General features: G+C 34.5%; 1 protein-coding gene across 2 annotated transcripts in view; it reads left to right on the top strand.

Moving 5' to 3' along the window:
* Positions 1–4896: 4896 nt before the first annotated feature.
* Positions 4897–8472, top strand: part of PDE5A (phosphodiesterase 5A) — a 145289-nt gene continuing 141713 nt past the window's right edge. For both annotated transcript variants that reach the window (XM_070757677.1, XM_070757676.1), the window contains exon 1: positions 4897–5223. The gene's annotated coding sequence lies outside the window, so the exon portion shown is untranslated. The remainder of the gene's footprint in view (positions 5224–8472) is intronic.

Raw genomic sequence — 8472 nt, 5'->3', positions numbered from 1 at the left:
GACATTTTATTTTCAGTAGCTGAGACTGTAGAAAGGAATGGAACTAGGAATAAGTAGCCACTTGTGCTATTTAGAAAACATCTACTGTATTTTTTTCTTAAATTAAGCTTTTCTTTATATATGTAGGTGTAGGAGTCTGTCTGTCTGTCCGTCCGTCCGTCCATCCATCCATCCATCCATCCATCCATCCATCTATCTATCTGTTCTGTCTGGGTCAGTCCGGAAGCTATGACCAACCCAAAAAGATAAGCCAGACACACCGGTAAAATTCAAATACAGTTTTATAATGTTCAAGAGAAACAAAGCTAACAGAAAATGTCCTTACAAAGCAGGAAAACACTGGAACTCCAAATATATACACAAAGGCAATTGTCCATGCATCAATATAGGATTCTTGCTGCCAAGATGAGGCTGTAGATAACAGACATACACCTCCCACGGGTCTTCAAGACTGCTGGGCCACAAGCCAGGAACAGAGATGCTGAGAAACAATGCAGGTTACAGCAACTCCAAACTGATAACACTCCACATGGCTTCAAGAGTTTGCCTGCCTTATAAACCCTTCCCTGCTAATGAGGACCACACCCAAGCCCTGGTGTTCCTTATTCAATGCTGATAATATTTCTTCAATTGATCCTTCCTTTGATCTAGACGTCTCTGTCGCATGTTAATGACAGCTTGTGCTTCGTCACCTAATGACTCCAAAGACTCCAAGCTACTGGCTGGGGAGAGCCCCTCCCCGGGGCTCCCATGCTGTTCTTCCTCATCACATTCCTGACTGTACTCTCCCCCGTCCGACTGCCCAGCCCCCTCCTCTTCGCTGTCATCCTCCTCCGGGCATGGAGCCAGCAGAGATGCAGCTGGTCTTTGATCTGCCTCAGGCTGAACCACAACACTGTCTGTCTGTCTGTCTGTCTGTCTGTCTGTCTGTCTGTCTGTCTGTCTGTCTATCTATCTATCTATCTATCTATCTATCTATCTATCTATCTATCTATCTATCTCTGTTTAATTTTGAAGAAACTGTTGGCAAGTTACATAATTGTTCTTCAGGAGATTACCACTGCTTTTGACCACTATCTATGTAGGGGGTCAGTAGATGCACGTGTTCAGAATTTGTCTAAAATCAAAGTCTTACATATGAGCTAAATGTCAAACATATGAGACTGGTTATTGTCAATTTGAGACAGTGAAATTGTATTTATTTGTTCAATTTATACAACACTTTTCAATTTTCTCCAAGAATATTAAGGTGATGCGTATAAGCCACCATCCTTATCAGATATGAGCAAATTATTTTTTTGAAATAACCCAATATCTCTCATTTATATTCATTATTTTTCATTTAGCTTCTGGATTGCAAACCATTTAAGATCATGAAGCTTAGAAAATACCCATTTTTTTCTGGTGCAGAAAAAAAAATCAAGTGCCAAAAAGAGATTCATTATGTTTATCTAGCTTAGTCTCATTTTAAAAACATTATTATATACAGAAATCTTACCAACTGAAGAATATTTTAGAAACTTCCAGAGAAGAACAAACAACATTTTAGAATATAAGTTTTTATATTCATAAATCAAAATAGAGGATTTGTTTTTTAAAGAATAATCTGAAATACTGCTTCATTGTAACAGGAAGTTGAAATAACTTTTCCCCATTTCATGTTATCAGTGAAAAACTCTTTTTACAGCTTAATTCGCTCATAATATTCACAGATCTCCATATAATATTAGAAATCATGTAACACTGGGGCTAGGGTTCAGGAACACCATAGGAAAAAGATCAGAGGAAGTTGGCTTTAGGCATCCTGCCAGCCATTTCTCTGCAAGTTTTAGATAAAATAAATAAAATAAAATGCTGGTTAAAATAAAAAAAATAAAATACAGTTACAGCTTTCATTGCTTGGAGTTTTGCAGTATGCCTAAGACCAGCACAAGAGGGGGGTTTGCCTGGACCAAAGGAAAAAATGATGTTTTTACTAGATAGACAGACAGACAGATAGACATCACAGAAGTGAATACACCCACTCACATTTTATAAATATGTAAGTATTTACATATCGATCTAAGTATTGCCCACAAAATCATATGCTGCAACGTCCTGCCTGTCAATGACTACTTCAGCTTCAACCGCAACAACACAAGAGCACACAACAAATTCAAACTTAATATTAATCGCTCCAAGCTTGACTGTAAAAAATATGACTTTAGCAATCAAGTTGTCGAAGCATGGAACTCATTACCAGACTCAGTAGTGTCAACCCCTAACCCCCAACATTTCTCCCTTAGACTATCCATGATTGACCTCTCCAGGTTCCTAAGAGGTCAGTAAGGGGCGTACATAAGTGCACTAGCCTGCCTTTTGTCCCCTGTCCAATTGTCTCTCCTTATCTCATATATCATATATCTTTTCTTCCTTTCATATATCTTCTCCTCTACTTTTATATTTTTTCTTTGTATATAATACTTCATGTCTATCCAATATGTATTGTGTATTGGACAAAATAGATAGATAGATAGATAGATAGATAGATAGATAGATAGATAGATAGATAGATAGATAGATAGATAGATAGATAAACAAACTGTATATCTTTTCATGTGACAACACTGAAGAAATGACACTTGGCTACAACATAAAGTATTGAGTTTACAGCTTGTACAACAATGTAAATGTGCTGTCCTCTCAAAATAATGCAACATACAATCATTAATGTCTAAACTACTGGCAACAAAAGTGAGTACACCCCTAAGTGATAATATACAAATGGAACCCAAAGTGTCAATATCTTATTGGACCACAGCACATGGTTCCAGAAATCCATGTCCTTAGTCTGCTTGTCTACAACAAATTGTTTGTGGGCTTTCTTGTGCATCATCTTTAGAAGAAGCTTCCTTCTGGGATGATAGCCCTGATAGCTGACCCTCCATCCCTTCATCCTCTGCAGCAATACTGGCAGAAATCATAGGTCTATTTCCCAAAGCCAACCTCTAGATATGACGCTAAGCACAGGCACTTAACTTCTTTGGTCGACCCAAGAAAGGCCTGTTCTGAATGGAACCTGTCTTGTTAAACCACTATATGGTCTTGGCTACTGTGCTACAGATCAGTTTCAGGGTCTTGGCAATTTTCTTATAGCCTAGGCCAGGGGTAGGCAAAGTTGACACTTTTATGACTTGTGGACTTCAACTCCCAGAATTCCTGAGCCAACCATGCTAGCTCAGGAATTCTGGGAGGTGAAGTCCACATGTCACAGAAGAGCCAAGTTTGCCTATCCCTGGCCTAGGCCATCTTTATGTAGAGCAACAATTCTTTTTTCCAGATCCTCAGAGAATTCATTGCCATGAGGTGCCATGTTGAACTTCCAGTGACCAGTATGAGAGAGTTAGAGTGATAACACCAAATTTAACACACCTGCTCTCCCTTCACACCTGAGATCTTGTAGTACCACTAATGAGTTACACCATTTGGACGCTATCACGTACGGCGGGTGTACTAACTTTTGTTGCCAGCAGTTATGTGTTCCGTTATTTTGAGGGGACAGCATATTTACACTGTTATACAAGTGTATACTCATTTCTTGTCATTTCCTCAGTGTTGTCATATGAAAAGATATACAATATTAAATATTTACAAAACGTACTCACTTCTGTGACATACTGTAGATATAGGTATAGGTATACTAGCTGCCTAAACTGCCTTATCATATTCTAGGCAATTGATGCATTTAAATTCCAAATCATTGCAAAGTCCACTTGTTTCTTTTAAATGGGGAAAGTAGGCATTATATACTTACTTGTTAATTAGGCAACCCTTTGCTTCACCACACAATTGATTGATTGATTGATTGATTGATTGATTGATTGATTTGTTTGTTTGTTTATTTATTTAGTCCAATACATAATACACATTGAAGAGAATAGATATGTAATAATATATATAAAGAAAAGAATAGAAGAAAAGATAGAAAAGTATAGGTGAACATATTTGAAAGGAAGAAAAGATAAATGAGATAAGGAGAGACAATTGGACAGGGGACGGAAGGCACACTGGTGCACTTATTATTATTATTATTATTATTATTATTATTATTATTATTATTATTATTATTTATTGGATTTGTATGCCGCTCCTCTCCGCAGACTTGGGGCGGCTAACAACAATGATAAAAACAGCATGTAGAAATCCAATTAATAAAACAACTAAAAACCCTTATAATAAAACCAAACATACACACAAACATACCATGCATAACTTGTAATGGCCTAGGGGGAAGGAATATCTTAACTCCCCCATGCCTGGCGGAATAAATGAGTCTTGAGTAGTTTATGCACGCCCCTTACTGACCTCTAAGGAACCTGGAGAGGTCAATCGTGGATAGCCTAAGGGAAAAATGTTGGGGGTTAGGGATTGACACTACTGAGTCAGGTAATGAGTTCCACGCTTCGACAACTCGGTTGCTGAAGTCATATTTTTTACACTCAAGTTTGGAGAGGTTAATATTAAGTTTGAATCTGTTGCATGCTCTTGTGTTGTGAATATTGTATTTGTATTCCTTACGACACCATCCTGAAACTTAATAATAATCCCTATATTATGAGGTACAGACTGAAACATCTATTACTTTCTAAGGGGCAGTTTTTCCATTTCTCTCCAATAGAACTGCAACATTTCAACAATGTTCAACAACCAGTAAGCAAACCCTCCCACTATGAAAAGATGGGGGTGGGTGAGGCCATTACAAGCATTCTACAGATCCGTCTCATCTTCGCTGACACGTTTGGTTTGGATTTGGAAAGCGTTTGAGTTGAACTGCCAAGTGCTTTCTACAAACAGTCATTTTTGGTGATTGTTCGCTACACCAGTGCTATATTTGGACTGGAAAGTAAAGCTGGATGCGGAGAAAGAGTCACTGCAGTGCAACAGGAAGGTCTCAAGCAGATGACATTATATATAAGGAAGAAATAACTTTAAAAGCTCTGGGTAAATATCCACATTATCCAACTAACGCTTTTTCCCATGACATCATATTTAAAGTAGTCTGTATATTACAGACCATACACTGAAAAAAGAGAAATCTTCTACAGGACAGAAACATAGTGACTGAATACATCGAAATAAATGATTGACAAAGTATGGATGTTGGTGCAAACCATTACAAATCTCCAACTATACAAGAGAAGGAGTTATACGTGGGACCTCAGCAAATTGCTTTGAATTAAAGAGGTAAGAGTGAATGTCTATATATTTGGAACAATAAGTAGAATAAAAGAGTATGAATCAATGAGGAAGAAGGATATTAGAATGAGTATTTTTTCTGGCAAGTAATATGTTTGTAAAGTAATGTGCTTTGTTCAGGGAAGTAAAATGTGAATCTAAGGACTAATGTTCAGAAAATCAAAATATCATTTTATCCAACTTAAATTGGTTCACAGAAAAAGAGGTTTATTTTAACTTTTTATTTTTTAAAAGGAGAAAATCAGATTTGTCAAATGTGGCTAAGTGGGGCTTTTAAGGTATGTTAGCAGCACATTGTTATATACTGATCAGAATTGTAATAAGGGCACTGTTTCTGTTAAACAGAAACAGAACATGCAGAATTTCAAGAGTAATCTACATACAACTGCCTTTTTATTTAATATACTATACAAAGATGAGTAGAAATAAGTATTTACATTGATCTTTGTATTTGGGTCACTGCTATTAATTATGTATTTAGGGCACAATCTGTTCCTTGTAGAAGTGATCATTAGTACTGTACTTCAACTTAGAATCTTAACAAATGAATATTCAGAAATGATACCTTTCAAATGTTCATGTTGATAATGTAATAATAAGCTAACCCTCTGCAAGTTTACTTAAAACTCGTGCCCCAACCCTGGAGAATTTTTAAGAAGACAGTGGGCAACTTTTTGTAGTATAGATTTATTTATTTAGTTATTTATTTAGTTATTTATTTAGTTATTTATTTATTTATTTAGTTAGTTAGTTAGTTAGTTAGTTAGTTAGTTAGTTAGTTAGTTAGTTAGTTAGTTAGTTAGTCCAATACACAATGAGGGTTTTAGTGGGTATATATATACATAGTAAAATACATGATGAAGGTTATAGAGGAGATACTCATAGTAAAATATATCTATGAAAGAATAGAAAAGAAGATATAGAACATATCAATGAAAGAATAGAAGAAGAGATATAGGAATAGAAGAAAGGTATAGGAGATATAGGAGAGCAATAGGACAGGGGATGGAAGGCACATATACTGTATATAGAATATCCTGCAGGGGATTGGACTAGAAGATCTCCAAGAACTTTCCAACTATGTTATTCTGTAAAAAATGTTACAGTATGTTTACTGAATGCAATAAGGTTTAAAAATAAATATGATATTTTAAATATTTTCAAATATTACAGTATCCAGATGATAGGAAAAGTAGCAGCCAGGCTCTTAGTCCTATATCCCTTTCCAAATTCATTTCTTCCTGTTCACTATTCCACTGCAGCTTCCACGGAACTTTATAGGTTTACTTTGTATTAGTGAATAGAGAGAGAAGGGAATCTGAACTGAATTACATCAACTGTGAAAGAATATATTATAAGTAGGGGTCATGGACTAAGGTTACGTTGAGGCTTTATCATTATTTTATCTGGGTTAGACTGATTTTGTGGGTCTCCTGTCTATAAATTCAATACTGCATTGCTCGCAAATGGTGATCTTTGTCATTTTTATTAAAGTTGCAAAATGCAATGGATTCATTGACAATTAAAGGACATTCAAAGAAAACAGAAATGCAAACCATTTGAGTTTTGTATGAAAGCACTACATTTATATTTGGAGAGAATCAAATTTCTTTTTTGCTTTCATATTCTTACAATTCTCAAAGCACAGATTTAATGTTTCAGCTTCTTGCAGAATCTGCAAGTACATAGAGGCTGGCATTCTTATTCTTCTTAAAATAGTTAGCTCTCAACAGGCTTGGGAATAAAAGCTTCCTTAGCACCCAAGGAAGCCCAAGGAACATAGCCTATTAAAATTGCAGGTCTCAGGTGCAGCTTTAAATATAGCTCTCTAACATATTAGCAAAATACCATATCAAACTTCCTCTGTGCCAGCTTGCTCACTTAGCTGGTTAGCAAAACCTGATCATTAAAAAGCAGGCGATAGCAGTAATTTCATAACACAGTGCAATATAAATATTGCTAAATACTAACTGTCAGCAGTTGTCTAAGTTGAAGCACGGGATGGTCATTATTAAAATAATACCTGACAAAGCTGGAAGTTTCCAAGTTAAAAATCACACTCTGGTGAGTCATTATTCAACTTTTTATTACAGTTTTCCTGTTGCTTATCTTGTTAGTTGTTCAGCAGTTCTTGAATGCATATAAAGTTAATTTCTGGATTTTTCTTCTAAAGGGTTTAATGAATAAGTCACACAAAAGTTATTAAAAATGATTCCCATTTTAAATAGTGTTTTTTTCTTAAAAGATTAAATTTTAGACAACATTTTAGAAAGGTGTTTCCTATGAATGCTATAATTTTAACACAAGTAGACACTTGAGCAATTTTCCGTAGCAATTATTAGAGCTCAGACTGGAAAAGAATGTATAAAGCAGTAGCATTGTTAAGAAAGTATTTATTTATTTATTTATTTATTATTTATTTATTATTTATTTATTATTTATTTATTATTTATTATTTTTTATTTATTTATTTATTTATTTTGTCCAATACATAATACACATTAAAGAAAATAGATATGTAATAATATAAGTAAAGAAAAGAATAGAAGAAAAGATATAAAAGTATAGGTGAACATATTTGAAAGGAAGAAGATAAATGAGATAAGGAGAGACAATTGGATATATATATGTATATATGTGGATATACTATATGTAGTATATGTAATTTTGAGCAATGTTTTGAAAGAATTCCCTCTTATTTATTTGTTTGTTTGTTTGTTTGTTTATTCAATTTTTATGCTGCCCTTCTCCTTACATGTGTGATATTTTATAATGATGAAATATTTTCCAAAGATTGGATACACTCTTAATTTATAATATGGTAGTAGGCATAAATGATAATATATAGTTTCAGTATAGTAAAATGTTTAACTGTACTATTTGATAACAAGATATTTTGGTTGGAAAACATTTCACATTTTCATAAAGAAAAAACAAAAAGACCTTTGATACACCGAAAGAAGCAGTCATTGTTGAAAGTTGTTTTTTTTTAAAGGCTCCTTAAGATGACTTGAGAATGCTCAAAACTAATGCAAATTTCAGAATATATGAGAAATTGAGAAAATACAATATTATAGCTTGAAAAGAACTATAGCTGGAGAAGAATAATTACAACTGTCTTGCAAAATGAGTTTGTGGAGTTTTTTTTACTAAAGATCAGCTCACATTAAAATATACAAAAGTGTTGCACAGCTATTGCAGATGAGTATAAAATTAGAATTGTCCATCGCTACAATC

This window comes from Erythrolamprus reginae, chromosome 7 (genome assembly GCF_031021105.1).
Source record: "Erythrolamprus reginae isolate rEryReg1 chromosome 7, rEryReg1.hap1, whole genome shotgun sequence".
Lineage (NCBI taxonomy): Eukaryota > Metazoa > Chordata > Lepidosauria > Squamata > Dipsadidae > Erythrolamprus > Erythrolamprus reginae.
Note: the sequence above shows the minus strand (reverse complement) of the source record. Positions and strands in the feature narration are given on the sequence as shown.